The sequence below is a fragment of the Papaver somniferum genome, chromosome 9 (assembly GCF_003573695.1).
Source record: "Papaver somniferum cultivar HN1 chromosome 9, ASM357369v1, whole genome shotgun sequence".
Lineage (NCBI taxonomy): Eukaryota > Viridiplantae > Streptophyta > Magnoliopsida > Ranunculales > Papaveraceae > Papaver > Papaver somniferum.
The window spans coordinates 142,510,620-142,527,977 of record NC_039366.1 but is presented as its reverse complement, the minus strand read 5'-3'; the positions used below and the strand labels follow the sequence as shown (position 1 = coordinate 142,527,977).

Sequence of the window (17,358 nt, the reverse complement as noted above, 5' to 3'; positions counted from 1 at the left end):
TCAATAAATATGTCGGTGGAGAGGTTAGCACTCACGACACCGTTTCCTTGCAGAGTGACGTCACATCAGATACAAGGTTTTATGATTTTAACCCTAAGCTAAATACCACCATCAACATTAAGTCCATTGCTTAGCATGTAACTGTGGAACTGTTGCGGGGTAAGCATGAGATAGTGACAGACGGGAGTAAAATAGAAAGAGAAAAATGTGAATAGATTTCCAAAGAAGTTCAACTAACCTTTGGTGTAAGGCGTGAGGAATCCGTGATCCTTGTGTTGGTGGCTTATGCATAAATTCGTCTTGGCCATGGGATGTTGGCACCGTTGCGGCATCTTTGGCTACTGGTTAAGGAATGGTTCATGGTGCTGCTGGCTAGGGAGCGGATCTGTTGGCGCTGCTGGCTTGGCTTGGCTTGGTCGTGGAGCCGTTGGCTTTAGCTTGGCCGCGGAGATGGTGATGGATTGGCGTGGAGCCGTTGGCGCTGGCTTGGCGTGGATCCGTTGGCGCTGCTAGCTTGGAACGGTGGATGGCGTTGTTGGCATGGACGCAGACTTCTGGCACGGGCGTGGTGCTACTGGCTTGGCTACGTCCATGGCATGCTGGAAATTAGTTTCAGTTCGTGGAATGGTGAAAATTGGCTTCAGTCCGTGGAATGGTGAAACTGGATTCAGTCCGTGGAATGGTGAAAATGTGGGGTTGGAACTTTGGCTACCAAACGGTGATAAAGGCGATGAAACTTCGGATACCAAATGGTGATGGTGACGCTGGAACTTTGGCTACCAAATGGTGATGGTGGCGCTGGAACTTCGGCTACCAAATGGTGATGGTGGCTCTGGAACTTTTGATACCAAACGGTGATGATAGCGCTGATGGCTTCAGTTCGTGGAACGGTGGAAATGGCACTTGCAAGGCTTGCTGGATGGATCAAGGAATGCTGGAGCGTTGGCACTAACTTAACCATAGAGTGCTGAAGCCATGGAGAGTTGGCTTGAACACGGAGTGATGGAGCCATGGATATTTTTCTTGACCACGGAGTGTTGGAGCCATGGAGAGTTGGCTTGACCACGGAGTGCTGGAGCCATGGAGAGTTTGCTTTACCAAGGAGTGATGGAGCCATGGAGAGTTGGCTTGACCACGGAGTGCTGGAGTCATGGAAAGTTGGCTTGACCACGGAGTGATGGAGCCATGGAGAGTTGTAGGTTGAGCGACTGGTGTTCCTCGTGCTGGCGCGCTGCTGGTTCGGTCATGGAGATCAGATATTGGCACACTACTTATTAGGATATGGAGCATGAGTGTGGTGCGCCTAGTCATCTATTCTCGTTCATGGAGCAATACGGAATCCTTATTATGTTCAAACTCTAGAAACTGCGTTCGTATGAAAAGGGGTATCGACCCTCTTCTGTTTTTGTTGTTCTTACGGCTCCGTGCTTTCGTCTGCAGCATCTGGCTCCTCTTCGTCATTTGTTAACGGTGGTAGAGCGAGCATTGATGGCAACAAAGCAATATCCAATAGTTATAATCAACAGCAAGGCAAGCCACGAGAAATCAAGGTAGGTGCTATCGCATGTATCCACCCAACGGTACCATCGATCTTCTCCAGAGTGTGTAATAAAGTTCTGACTCTAGAGGAACGAGTATCTAACCTCTCCAGTGAATTTCAAAATTTACCAAATTCCATTGCGCTCTTGGGATGGATGGATGAAATAATGTCAGGGATAATCTTAGAGATATTGGTTGCGTTGTTGGTTCATCCTTGACTTTTAGGTTATTTGGTGTCTGGACTTCTCTGATTGCGATGATGATATGTTGTGGATGCTTGCATGGTCGAAATCTTATGGAGCCATTGGGTGAAGTAGACGAGCTGAGAGCGTTCCGTTGCCGATGTGCTGCTATTAAAGCTTTAAGGACTTCGTTCCAAGCGACATTCTTTCCATCTTCTGAATCTTGGACTATTGCATGAAACGGGATGCGGTGAGCAGTCCCCAGTTATACTTCTGTTAGATCTGATGGCGTGGCCAGATATGTGAATGTATCTCTGTGGCGTACTTTTAGGGTCTTTGATGCGCGTGTACGACTTCATGTTGAGTACGGCTTCATGTTGAGAAATTCTTGCGGCTTGTAAAACTTCGACAGTGATGATGTTGAAATCAGAAATAACCTGGTTGAGGACAGTGAAGGCATCCCATTCTGGTAGTCCCCATGTGTAATTATCTTGAACCTATTTTCTCGTGGAAGATGTGCTTTTGCTGTATTCACTGTTAAGGTGGTGACTGCGTTTAAGCTTCTAAACATGAGGGAGGCTTCAGTCCCCAAGTGTATCCTACTTTAATTGCATCGCCCTGAATCCAATCCTATGGGATTTGATACAATCTTATCATACTCTCTTGGATGTGATGCTGGGATACTCGGAAATCACATGAACAAAACATTCCGGATAACGAAGAGGTATAAGTGAGGGAGTTATGTCGTTAATCGTGGCTCCCTCTGTCTCTTCAAGAAAAATGTTTCAGCCGCGTCTCTAGAGTTATCTCATGAATGTTTGATTGTTGTCGGGGATGGACCGTGATGAGCAGTCCCAAGTCATACTTATCTTTGGTTACTGAAGTTGTTTTCTCTGAGTAGGCTTGGGATCCTCCGCGGCCTCGTAAAGTGTTGCAGGTGCCTTCTAGATAGAGAGGTGATTATATTCTTACGCTACACCTTTGAAGGGTGGATGACCTTGTCGTGGCTATGATTTTTGGTTGGCCGTGTCTTCTGAGCTTTGACAGTGAAGGGATCCCGTGTAGAGCCTTAGTCCCCAAGTGTTGTTTACATGTGTCTATCTTGTATGGTCGCTGAGTTGACCATGATAAAGACATCATCTTGCATCCGTACTGGTGACTCTATTACTTCTTCCACGTGAAACTAAAACACAGAGAAGTATGGATTACCTTTGTAGTGGTTGTTGCTATGGTAAAGCTCTGACAAACGAGCAACAATAGTTCTTGGCAGCAGATGTAATCGGAAGAGACTACATCATCGTGGGAATAAGTTGGTTGGAATTGCATGGGCTTCCATGGAGGCAAAGAGATTGGCTGGATGCGTAAGCGAGTAAACTACCACGACCACGAGGTTTGGCGAGATGGATCAAAAAGTGGTCACAACTACGAACCTTGGCTGGCTGTGATCACGATCCTTGACAGGGAGGAGTGTCGACTTCTGGAGAAAACGTTGAAGCGGCTCCTGGAGCGAAACGTTGGAGAGGAGCGAATTCTGGAGGTGAGACGTTGAAGCGGCTCTTAGAGCGAAACGTTGAAGCGGAGCGACTTCTGGAGGTGAGACGTTGAAGCGGAGCGGCTTATGGAGAAAAAAGTAGAAGCGGCTCCTGGAGAAAAGTTCTAAGCACCAACGCAACAAGGCTGAGAGCTTGAAAATATATCTTGGCGCTGCACCTTGGAGAAATAAAAAGTCTCACATACATGCTCCGTCATATAATACATGGTTTTGTGAACAGAGTCCCCAGAAAGCATTAATGCATAACTCCACCAATTGATGTTCGGTCAGATTTAGTTTATGACAATGCCCAGATTCTGAATCCCTTGACTAATCGTTCGGATGTTCATTGTTTCGCTCCTTTTGAGTTGTGTCCATGTCTGTCTGAGTCTTAGCAAAAACTTCTTGTACTTCCATCAAATCAGCAATGGTAATAAAGGATCGTATTCCTCTGGCTCCCCCAGTCTCTCGTACTGATGGTGGAGTAGCAGCGGCTCTGGTGAATGTTGGAGGTGTCACACTTGAAGAAACATTGGGGTGGCGACAACGGCTCTGGCTATGGTAATCGGAGGTGTAACGCCTGAGGGAACGTTTCCTACGTTGCTGGTGTTGGTGGTAGAGTCTGCGGTGCCAGGGTGTTGATCATGCTGACAGGTGGTACATTGATGTCACTGGGAGGAACGTCGATATCGAGGGCGTTTTCAGCGATTGTGGCATCAAGGTTTGTTGTTGACCCGGACTGATCTCTACCATCTTGAAATTGGGTTTGAAAAATGAATTTTGAAATTAGTATTGAAACTGAGAGATTAATATCCCACTGTGGTCGCCAATTATTTGTGGGTGAAAAAGTTTTCTGCTGTTTTGGTAATTTCGTGTGTGTGGATGAGAAACGAGTCTAAACCCTAAAAAATGTACTGCACGGGAGTACTTTTGATTCGAGAGATAAATCTGTACAATCCTGTCCTAAACCAAGAAATGGCCATTCCGGGATTGCTTCGGTCACAAAGTGAAGGAGAAGGGTTGGTCTTAGGGAGGGAGGCGAAGAAAGTGTAGAGACCAGAATAGTTGATTCTGGAAGTGTGGGTGTTTCGTGACTTGTATCAGAAGATTGAACTGGATAGCTGAATGAAAAGCTATCAGATGATTTCTGGATGTTGTCTTCTTCTCCTGACCCAAACTTGTTGTTTGGTGGAAATAGGTGAGACCTATTTATACAAGTCGCAACAAATCGTACCTTGGTCTCGTAGGAAGTGGAAACGATTGAGTGGTGGAAGAAGGGAATAACGGGTAACGCCTGGAATTTATGTTTCCATAATGAAGGATACGTTTACACCATTACTTCTTTCCATTACTAACCTCCCCGCTTTATGACACTTTCCTGTAACAGGCGTATTGCACGCCGCACGATGTAAACCGCCAGACCAATACCCTGATGAGTATCCCCCAGTTTGTGACAATTTTTGACGTCTCGAGTGTTTTCGTGGAAAACATGTAGCACTTTGCTACGTGTGGAAAGTTAAAATTGAAAGGATTGCCGCATGCAAATAGCATGTGATGCTAGGATCGTTTTGGCTAGTCGCCTAAAACTTGTCACGAGCTCACCGGCTCGGTGGAGAACTTCGATGGCCGAGATCGCATCTTATAAAATGAGGGTAGCCGTTGATTGGGGATACCTTATATTGGAGCTTGATAATGGTGCAATGGAGTTTTGGTGCACTCCAGTGGCATTGCGGCATGGCTCGTGCATGTAACTTGCATGGTGGTGCAAGTGAAGCTCGGCGTAGGCACGACCATTGGATTTAGGCGGCTGGTCGCCTAAAAGTTGCCACAAGTTTATTAGTTCGGTGGCGAACTTGGATGGCTGAGATTGCATCTCAAGAGGAAGGGTGGCCGTCGATTATGGCTACCTTCTGTAGGCAGTGGCGCCTTTAACGCGCCTGTGGCATGGTAGCATGGCAAAAGTTGGGATTGGGTGCCATGACCAATTTAGGGTTTGGCTTTGTGGCCGAAGTTAGGGTTTGGCACTGCGGCCGAAATTAGGGTTTGGCACTGTGGCCGAATTTAGGCGCCGTGTCCAAACTGGGAATTGATGCCGTGACCAAAGTTTAGGGTTTGGAGGCATGGTTGCTTAAAAGTTACCACAAGCCTGTTAGTTTTGTGGCGAACTTGGATGGCTGAGATCGCATCTCAGGAGGAAAGGTAGTCGTCGATCATGGCTACCTTTAATTGGCAGTGGCGCCTTTAACTCGCGCTAGCGGCATTGCGGCATGGCTGGCATGGATCGTGCATGCCTTTGGCACGGTTGCGCGCGTAGCCATGGCCACTGGAATTTGGGTTTGGCTTGTCGAAACCGTAATTAGCATATATGGCATATCGCATATGGTGAGTGTCCATGTTTGGCGTGTTGGGCATGCGCGTGTGGCATGTGTGCCTGACATGTGCGATTGGCATGTTGGCGCGTTTTAGGAAGCCAATTGGCTTTGCGGCCATCTGGCGCGGTTTCCTTCTTTTCAACACTGTGGCGAGTTTGAAGCAACCTGATTAGTTAATGTAAGAGGGACGGCCAAGTATGGGTGTGGCTACACTTCTGGTGTGAGTGTGGCAGTTTTAGAGCGACCTGATTGGTCGATGGGAAGTGGGACCGACAAGCTAGGGCGTTGCCACACTTCCAGTGCGCTGTGGCGGATTTAAAACGACCTGATTGGTCGAGGGAAATAGGGTCGGAAAGCTAGGGCGTGGACACACTTCCAGTGCGCTGTGGCGGATTTAAAGCGACCTGATTGGTCGAGGGAAAGAGGGCCGGCAAGCTAGGGTGTGGCCACACTTCCAGTGCGCTGTAGCGGATTTAAAGCGACCTGATTGGTCGAGGGAAAGAGGGACGGCAAGCTAGGCTGTGTCCATGATTCCAGTGCGTTGTGGCGGATTTAAAGCGACCTGATTGGTCGAGGGAAAGAGGGCTGGCAAGCTAGGACGTGGTCATGCTTCCAGTGCGTTGTGGCGGACTTAATTGCCTAGTTTGGCTAAGCATAGTTTCGACCAACGAGGTCTAGTGTACTGCACGGGGTGCGAAACCCTAATTTCTGCAATTTAGCCGGGTTTATAAGTTTTTTGTGAGTTATCACAATAATTGGCTGGATTTTGTATGCTGCCAAAAAAATCCTTATCTACAGAATGCAGTGTGCTTTCTGTTTGAGCATTTTGTGTGATGGCCTTAACTTTGGTACTTGGAGGTTCATGCTGTTCCGCTGAGAGTGAACATAAATCCGTCATGTCATACCGATATTAAGGGTTCTGCCGGGGAACATAGCACATGAAAGTACTCAGTGAGTCTTGTATTGGCGAGGTGCCGAAATTTACAGAGTGTTTGGGGTGGTTGTTACATTCGCCAGTTTGAATAAATTTTATGTAAATATATTGAATGGCTCAATAAATATGTCGGTGGAGAGGTTAGCACTCACGACACCGTTTCCTTGCAGAGTGACGTCACATCAGATGCAAGGTTTTACGATTTTAACCCTAAGCTAAAAACCACCATCAACAACTGGGTACGGAAGCTCTCCACTACCAGATTCTATTCGTCGAAACCACCTAGTAGTAGCTCACTGAAGGTGTAATTTTTCGAATGCTTTAGAGCTTGTGAATTATAGATTGATCCTAGTAGTTAGACTCTTAGCTCAAGTTCCACTTTCTAGTGTTCTTTATACACACAATCGCTATGCAGAATCCCTCTGCAAGGTCTTGTGTTCTCTACTTTTGTACGAATTATTCGACTATTACTTATCTCCTAACTCAATACTAGTATTTGATTGAATTAAACAAATTAATTCAGTTGGCCACATAAATATTCTAATTAATCATAAAAAATCAATAATCATGTGAAGAACTTCAAAATAGATTTATATAATAACTCAAATCATGTCTAAAACTTAGGATTCATCCCCAATCACTAAGAAGTTTAACTACTCATGGTACTAACAAAACCCATGAGTTTCATATTCATAAAATGGTAAGGAAATAGTTACACGACGGAAATAGCTCCAAACCCTAGCTTTTCTTCTCTTGAGTTCTTCTCTCCAATGACTTGATTAAAAGATTAAAACATTAAAAGATAGAAATATCTCTTATATAGGTATCCAAATTGTAGTTGCGCCCGTGCACCATATCTCGGTCGAAATCATATGGCCACTTGCCAAAATACATCAAACTAGCCTAAGTAGGACACGGCTAAGTTTGGGTCGTCTGAAATATAACCACAATTGAATGGGCCGCGCACAGTGCTATTGAAATCCATCCCAAATATATCTTCTTTCTACTGTTTTGGCCTGTCAGTCCGCTGGAACTGACGGGCATATTTTCAGTCTACCCATATTTCCCTCGCCGAAGTCACGGATACACATCAGTCGGAGAAAAATATTTTTCACTGGATTTTTTTTCTCTCCGTCGGAATCCTGGATACTCGGGTCACCATGAGTATTTAAAGTCCCTGGATTTCTAATTTTCCATTCAATATTTCACGGACACTTTTCTTTCCGTGAGAATCCAAAGTCCTTGAGTTTTAGTTTGCTGGCCATTCATCTCACGTGAATTCTGGTCATTGTGAGTTTTCTGAACATCTGAGTTTTGGAACTCAGTCAATGAGTACCTCAATTACCAGAATCTCCGTTTAAAATAAATCTCCTACTCCTTCTCTATCCTGTTCAAAACTCCATCACCTGCCATACTGTCCATCTCTCTGTCAACTGCCAATTGCCATCAGCACACTCCCGCCAAGATTCCTAAGCAGGGGTGCAAAAATTTGTTTTGGGGAGATAAAAAAATTTTAGGGGTGCAAAATGCAAAATTAGGCTTATGGGTAGCTAATTTTTTTTGTTTTGGGTCCAAATTAGGCTTTGGAGCCAGTTGGGCTGCGGGTGCAAGTGCACATCCCTGCACTGGGCTGGCTCCTCCCCTACTCCCACCATCATCGATGATATAACAACATCTCAATTCTTCAATGCATATTCCATCGTCATTTCTCGCCATTACTGCCATCACCATGAACTCTGGGCAGCAACCCATTACCATCATCACAACTTTCTTCGTCATTTCCAACTCTTCACCGATGCCATAATGCAGTCACCATCACGTATAACCACCACAAACTATCGAGCTCCATCATGTCGCGAATGAGATTAAATGGCAACAGCATGAACAACACCTTCATCTCGATCCTCCCTGCCAGCATTATCGTCGTCATTCTCTTCACTGCCATACTCTTCCATATCGCCATCACTGACATTATGATGCATAGTGGTATTTGTCAAATACCATTTATATCCTTTTTTTATTATGTTCTTTATTTTACCAGTTTCTTTTGGGTTATTTCCTAGTTTATCCTTTCTCTCTATTTTATAATGTAAAACCCTAACTCTCCTTTGGGGGCTAAGTTTTGTTTTAAGAAATACTATGAGAGAATCCTTGTTTCCTTCTTTCCTTCAATCTTTCTCTTTGAGTGGAATTGATGTTAGGAGATGCCTCAATAAGCTTGTAACTTCCAATTGATTTTGGGTAGAAGTTCTATGTGGATTTATTTGAACTCCCTAATGACCATGGAGATGAAGTGGAGCTAAAGATTTCAACTTCAATTAGTGGGTATGAGCATCAAGAAGTTGCCCACAAGATGTTTGATAAATTGTCTCCACCAAAGTGATAGTTTTTCAAGTTGTGGGGAAGGTGAGATTGTTAATGATGTTGGCCATATGGTATTTGATAAAATGTCTCCACCAAAATTTGATAGTTTTTCAAGTTTTGAGGAAGGTGAGATTGGTAATGATGTTTACTTTGATCCTACGTCGCCACCCATATTTGATGAAGAACCCAATGAAGGAGTGGAAGAAGAGTTTATCACCGGTTATCAAATACAAAGATTGGGTGCCATAAACAAATACTCCGTGATTAAACTTGATGAGGGTGATCTAGGGACAAGGCATGACGCATTCCATACCACTTGTACCACGAGAAAGGTAAGCAAGAATGATTCCAATAGTTGTGTTTATGCCATATCCGAATATGTCATTAAAGACATGAAATTTGAAACAAAAATTCACCCAACAACAAGGTCTTTATCAAGTATTAGCAAAGAAAATGAGAAATTAACTTATGTTTATCCAACCTGGGCTTCCTTTGAAGACAAGTATAATAGCGCTAGTCACCATTCAAAGTTAGAAAAACTACTTGGTGGTTCTTTGTTACTTGGGAATGCACTTGAATATTACCACAAGAGTCTGGACTTGGTGAGTAACTACAAAGGAATAAATCGAGGTCGAGTAGTTTTCAATAAGGGAAGAAGTGCAAGTAGTAGTACGTAGCGTTGGAGCACGTCAATTTCCAAGACAAGCTTTCAACGAGGCATGGTAGTTTGGTTTTTCGTTGCATGGTAAATGAGCTTCTTAGTTGCATCAATTCACTTGGTTTCGTATAGGGAAAAAAATGATATGGACGAAGAATATGACAATTCGAGGGAGAATTTCTTTCAAGGAGGGGAGGATGATGCATAGTGGTATTTGTCAAATACCATTTATATCCTTTTTTTATTATGTTCTTTATTTTACCAGTTTCTTTTGGATTATTTTCTAGTTTATCCTTTCTTTCTACTTTATAATGTAAAACCCTAACTCTCCTTTGGGGGCTAAGTTTTGTTTTAAGAAATCTAGGAGAGAATCCTTATTTCCCTCTTTCTTTAAATCTTTCTCTTTGAGTGAAATTGATGTTAGGAGATGCCTCAATAAACTTGTAACTTTCAATTGATTTTGGGTAGAAGTTCTAAGTATTATAGTGAAGAACTTTAATTTTTTTTTTCTTCCTTAATCTAAGGTAGAAGAAGCTTAAATTCAAAGGTTAGTAATTCTATTTTATGGTGTGTTGTTTCAATTTCTACATTATTATTGCAAGTAGAAGTTTCACTTTACATTATATTATGATTATTCTCTGCCTGCCGAGATCGTCATCACCATGAAAGTTCACCATTACCATCGAGTCTTGACTACAACCTGAGTAGCAACTCAACTTCCTTTCGCTAGATTTTCTTTCTTCCTTTCCTTCCCTGTCTTGCTACACAAATTACAGCCAGCTATTCGATCATCGCCACTATCATCCAACAAGAACAACATCCCCCACCATTGCTCTAGCTCGGCCCCATTAGTTCCATCACAGAGATAATCACAGCTTTAACTCCTCCATGCCATAATCTCCATCTCTCTATTCTATCCACTTCATCATCGACTGCCGAGAACATCAACCTTCGTTGAAATGTTGAGCTCCATATTTATCTAGGCATTTGAACAACAACAACATATCATCATCACTAATCCCTCTACAGCAGCTCCACCAGCTTCATCTTCTCTGTCTCCATCAACCAACCTTCGTAGCCATTAGTGATGACTGCCATTATAAGTAGCATCTCATTACGTGTCTCACTCCCTCACTAAACTCTCTTCAATACTGCTAGCAGCACCCTTCCATCCATCACCGAGTCTTCTACGACTCCGTTAATCACTGAGTTCCCTGAATTTTGATAATACATGACGAAGATGGTGGCGCCCTGAGCAATAAAACTGGGTGCCTTTAGAAATCGCCTTTCAACTGTAAGTTTTGCAGGACTGACAGTTCAGTCTTGTAGGTTCTCTAAGTTTTCGACAACTTTGGCTTGCATGAAATGCTTCTAGTACAATCACAAAGCACGACTACGATAGAGCTTATATTACGAGTAGTAGCCACGACGATAACGAAAATATTAACATGGATCAAACATTTGATTCATGGTGGAACCGTACATTTAAGATTTTCGATGGGCTTGACGGGAATACAAATCAAAGGACGTTCGAAATCATTAAAGAAAACTCGAGAAGCTATTTCAACGATCGGAAGCTATGAAAGAGATGAAAGCGGTCAAGGAAGCTCATCCCACCAAAGGAAGTGTGACAAGAGTAAGTATGTCAATGAATAAGTCATTCATCGTAATGGTCTTCAAACATATATCAACTTATAATTGCTTTGTTTTTCAGTGGGTGATGGCTCTCCACAGATATGAAACTATCAAAGGCAAAAGGTTTAAGCATGATGATTGCTACCGTATCTTGGAAGAAAACATCTATGATTTCTACCTGTATGAATAAGTTTCTAAGTTCAACCTATCTATCTATTCCATTTCCACCAATGTTATTTTATGTTATGAAATATGAAGGTATTTTTCTGTTTCAATTTTGGTCAGTTGAGTTTAATTTTCGAGCAACTTATTTAAAGTATTTTTTTAATTATTCTCGACCGGGTTTTTAGGTAGCTTAAACCTAGACGTATCAACCCAAATAGTAGAAAAATGATCGGGTTTGTTCGTTTTTCCCGACCGTACATAACTAACAGCTGGGAGGACCCTGCCTTGTAAACTACAGACGGCTAGAAAATCTGCAAATGCTAACCGTCAACATAATTATGGTTGGGAAATTTTTATTGCGTCTGGGACGTCACTTCTACGGTTAGGATTTCCTAGCCGAATCTGAGGAAAATTTTCAAGGTTTTCTGCAAATACAAAACAATTAATAGCTAGCAAAATCCCAACCATGTGAGGGATTACGGCCGGGAGTTCTTATCGACCAGGCTGCAAACACCTCTCATACGGACAGACTGACAAGAACTCCTAGCCGTGATGGACCCAGATTCAGTTTTGATAAAACCTAAATTCATCAATCTTACGCATTAAACGAACCTAAAGGTAAAAATGAATGGTGGGTTTTTCGATTCTTAACATTGTGGGGGATTTATTGGTGTTTGGACATATTCATTCACGGAATCTGAATTTGTGGCTCAACACCTTTATAAACATTATAATCACAGCCAGTTGATGTTGGATTCAACCCAAATATCCATGATCTTGTCATCTCGAGAATCAACCTTGATTAACATTTTTGAGAATCGATAAAGATTTGATGGGAAAAAATTGTAAAATTTTTGGATCATAATTTTTGTTGTTTGATCTCGAGAAGAAGAAGAGAAGAATAGAGAGAATTATGAATTAATTTTGGTTTTAGATTTTTTAATTAAGTTTGATTTTAGGTATTAGGATAACTAAAGGGTAAACAAGACTTTTGACACAAATTTGATCTCCCCCTAGCCACTTTTGGGATATTAGAATCATATTGCAGCCCCAAAATCCATAAGCCTATAGCCCAATAGTAGAGTTCTAAGAGGACTAAAGAGGTCAGTTGTTTCCATTCGAGGGTTAGAAGAGAAAGGGATTAGGAGGGTACTAGCCACTTCATTTTCATGTTTGATACTGTGGTTTATTTATTTTTGATGGGAAAAGTAATTTTATTAACTAGCAAAAATAGTACAAAAGATTTACAATTTCGTTTCATATTTACAGTTTTATTAATTTTATGAACTAATGCTAGATTTCTGAATTTTTTGTTGTAATTTCGTAGAATTAAGACTTTTTATTTTTGCTTCCTTAGCTATAAGATCCGCTGCAGAGTTGTATTTTCGATTTATAAACTTTACCTGAGATTGCGGAAGATCTTTCAAAATTGTCTTAGTTTCCTGCACAGTGTTTTCAGCTGTCCAAGAGAGATTTGTGCTATCCTTGTTGATATTGTCTGCCAGTAATTTATAATGGGTTACTATTGAAACGCTTGACAAGATATTGTCTTTTAGCCATATAACCGCTTTTTGTAAAGATTTTGATTCTGCATGAAACGCCGAAGTAGCTTTCTCTGAACCCGCTGAAATGTGCATAAAGGACTCGTAATCCACAGAGTAAACAATATAAGTGTATCCCATTGAGAGGTCTTCTTTCTTGAAAGAACCATCGACAAAAATTATCCAATCACTGTTTATATCTGACCATTTGGTGTTGACCAAAGCTAGTTGTTGGTTGTTAAGTCCCTCCTTCATATATTTTTGAGGGATGGATTGCAGAAATCTGTTGATCTGATCAATCAGTTTAATTGGTTCTGGGTTTATTTTTTCAAAAACCACCGAACATCTGTATTTACAGATGAACCATAGGATGGTCGATATTTCTCCTACAAGATTATCCAAATCTGAATTTAATAGCCAACCGTTTACCCACGAAATAATCTGACCACTATTATCAGAAGATGTTAGATTTCCTAACGAAAAGTCGAACCAAATAGCTCTAGCGAAAGGGAAAGATCTGAATAGATGATTTTCTTTTTCTTGTATTTTATAATTACACATCTGACAGTTAGGATCAATGTCTGGGTTATGGGACCCTAATCTCGAAGAAGTAGGCAAAGCTTTTTGAGCTAGTTTCCAAATAAAAATTTAATTCTTGGGATTTCCTGAATTTTCCATATTTTTTTCCATGGGAAATCTATAAACGAATCATCATCACCTTGAACTTGATTAGCCAAGAAATTATAAATATTATTAGCCGAGAAATTTCATGAGTAATGGTGTAGCCATATGATTCTGCCTTGTTATTGTCTTCTTAGAGTTATGGCTTAAATTTTTTATCTTTCTTCTGAGCTAAAGAATTTGTCAAGTTTTCCTTGATCCCATTATTCTCTTCAGTGGTGAGCTCTTGAACCATTTTTGGGGATGGATCCTGCAGGCCTTGTGGTTGAGGGATTATTTGTTAATTTGGAATCCACCTGTCTTCCAAATTTTTTATAGAGTTTCCATTTATGACTTGCCAGACAACATTTCCCTTAATTAAATCTAGACCTTTTTGGATGCTCGTCCAAATCCATGATAAGTTTGAGGATTTAGATGCTTCCAGTGGGTCAGAATTTGGAAAATGTTTCGCCTTGAGTAGTTGTGCCCATAATTGGTCTTTCTCTAATATTAATTTGCTGGCAAGTTTAGTGAGAAGTGATTACAGATTTTTTGATTGTTATAGATAGTGATAAAAGGATTCGTTTCAGACTTGTGAAGGAAATGGAATTTTTAGATTTAATAAAAATATATATACAAAATATTAACAATGGTGAGAGGAACTGGGACTAATGATTCGGCCAATCTTCATAAAATAGGGCTCAATGAATTATTCTCGACAATAATCGCTCAAAACATAAGTTATATGGACTCTTATTTTTCCAAAGTAGATTCTCAAAAAATTGATTGTAAATGTTAAGCATGGAACATCAAATCACCTAAACTAAGCATGACCCATCTAATCAAATAACATCCAATTTAATCAAATCATATTTCAATTAATTTTTAATGCAAAAATCTTAAAAAGAATTAATTAAATTACCCATGTATGAAGCTCGGCCTCCCCCGTCGTCCCAGTGTTTGGGTTTAACTCATCATAGTAAAAATGCTCTCAAAATAATTATTTATGGCTCAAAAATGGTTCACAGTGATGAGATAAAGAGAAAATGATGAAAATCGGGTGTTTGCAGCGTTTATAATTGTTGCAAACATCGTTACAAAGAACGATAAAAGAATACTGATGTTGTCTGCGTAGCTGACTACGACCCACAGGAACTGGTCGTTGTCACTGTTGAAGAACGACGATTTTTGGCTGTCTGTTCTTCGTGTTCTTCATCTTCATCAATGGCAGCAGCAGCAACAGAGAAAAATGGTGGATTCTTCCTCTGCAGCGCTCTCCTCTCTACTCCCAACTATCGACCTCCAACTCTCCACACCTGTCCTAATCGACCCAATAGGCCTTTTTATACTCGACAGGCATTGAAATATTTCGAGTTAACTCCATATAATTTCTCTTCAAAACTGGCAGATACGAGAATATTTTCTTTCTCTTCTTTGCGTCTTCTAACCTGTCTTTCCTTTTTTATCCTGATTTGATAGGGACGAATTTTGTTGAGTAAAGAAGAAAATCTTGTCTCATGCAATACGCATCGGATCAAATATTCGATGAAATATTTCTTCTTTACTGCAGTTCCCTGTTGAGATCCGTTTCACTCGATCCAGCCCAATTCAGTTGATCCAATTGATTAAACTAACGCTGTTTTGCTCTACCAAGTCCAGCCCAAATGATTTACATTGTTGAATCTCTTTAAAACTGCCCGAGATTTCGAATCCAAAATTCATGCAGACGTGAAATAATTTCCCGCCAAATTCGATTATTTGAAATGTGAAGAAGAAAGGGGGTGCCCCTATCCAACGGTGAGAGTCCGAATAACACGTGTCCTCCGGGGCTTTTACCAACTTTTCGTGCCGAATTTTCCAAAAAATGTTTATTTTCCAAAGGTGCCTACAAACACAGAAAACACCAAAATTAGTACAAACTCGAGTGCCAACAATATATAGTATTGAGATCAAATTAAACACAAAAATGTGTCTATCAAATACCCCCAAACTTATTATCTGCTAGTCCTCGAGCAAAATTTATTTTTGAAAAGATAAAAAGACTACACTTAGCACGTGCAGCAGGCCGTTAAACCGCTAGGTGGCCCTAGCGGCGGAGTGTTGTCTCCGGAGGGTTTATAAGAGGTGTACCCACAAAAACTATGACTTCTGATTGGTAACAAGTATCTAAAGAGCTATGAGGACATACATATTCTCAACCTATCTCCAAGTAACTAGAATGCCAGAGAAATTAAAGGTGTCAGCTCTTAAAGCTAACTGAAGAAAAGGGGAGACACATCCACACGACTGCTAGATAAAGAGATATCCGCTACACAGCTAGATAAACATTGTAAGATGCGTCCGCTGCTTTACAGCTGGATAAGATTAGGAGAGAGATAAAAATGAGAGGGACATCTGCTACACAGCTGGACTAATTACGTGTGATGAGTTAAACCAGCGCTAGAAAGATCTTGTGCCAGATTGAAAGCAGACTAACAAAGCAACCAAAATGCATCTTTCTTCGACTCTCTCACAGTGCTCAGTAGAAACAACGCCTTCTTCGGTCTTCAACTGTTGATGATAAATTCTCGAACCTCATAGAACCTTGACAATTAACTCTTCTCTTCGATTTCTTGCTTGACTTATAAATTTCTTCTTCCCTATGGCCTTATTGAACAAAAATAACGTAATGATGTTTTTTTTTTCCATTTTTCATTTTTTTTTTCCATTTTTTCATTTTTTTTTTGAAAACAAAAAATTACAGGACAAAAATTTACATGGCCATGAGAGAAGGACTTTCAAAACTTGGATCTTCGCAACTTGTGATGTCTTGGTATCATGGATTCTAACAACTTATATCATTCGCTCTTATAACTTCAACTTTGATTTTTGAATTATTCTCTTCTATTGTTGCTTCTAAACCTAAAACGTCTTCAACTTTCTTCATAGATTTTGATGTCGCTCCGCTTGTTGATGATGATAAGTTTCTACTAAGAGAGAGTCGCAATCCAGTAACTAAGACTACATTGTGAGGTTGCTTTGTCTGTATGGCATTTCCCTAACCTACTTTCCTTTCCATCATGTATGGTTAGGTCCATCACGGTTACCCTCTAAAAGGAACAAGTTCTCTCCTGAATTTCAAGGATCTCAATGTCTTTTTCTCTAATGTCTCAATAGGTTGTTATCTCTAGCATTCCAATTTCTATCTTTTCGGTGATAAACAGTATGTAAACTTAGCTAACCGGATACCATGTGACGCTAGAAGTTTCAAAAGTGCAACTAAAAAGTTTCTCCCATACCCCCAAACTTAAATCTAACATTGTCCTCAATGTTCGAAAGATAAAACTAAAAGCATATGAACAAGGAGAAACTGTTACCACTTGAAGAAAAAGAGTTAAGGAAAGATATTACCATGTTGCATGAGCATGGGATACCTCCAAATAAGTGCTAAGTTTAAAGTCTTCAGACAGACTTAGGAAAGGATTAGTCAACTTGAACCATAAAATAACAGTCGAAATAACTGTGGGTCTTCAAAACTAAATAGAGCTGACCAAAGGAAACTGCAATGAACCAAGAAAGTGAACAAGACTAGCATGCCCTTACTTAGTTTCCTGATTAAGAAATTTATATCTAATTGTGGTTCAGGTTCAGGTTCTATGAAAGGGTCTAAATAAAATATTTTCATTGGTTGCGTTTCTTCATAGGTGGGATCCGAATCATTAGGTCCTAGAGTCTGGAAAAACTCAAATATGATCTTAGAAGCGCACAATAATAACCTAAATAACTGAGGATCCTCTA

The 17,358-nt window shown here is 40.9% G+C and overlaps 1 long non-coding RNA gene across 1 annotated transcript; it reads left to right on the top strand.

The window, feature by feature from the left end:
- Window positions 1–10,953: 10,953 nt before the first annotated feature.
- Window positions 10,954–11,490, top strand: LOC113309790. The gene is made up of 2 exons (XR_003340756.1): window positions 10,954–11,216; window positions 11,295–11,490. It is a non-coding gene; the product is annotated as an uncharacterized LOC113309790 (long non-coding RNA).
- Window positions 11,491–17,358: the final 5,868 nt, after the last annotated feature.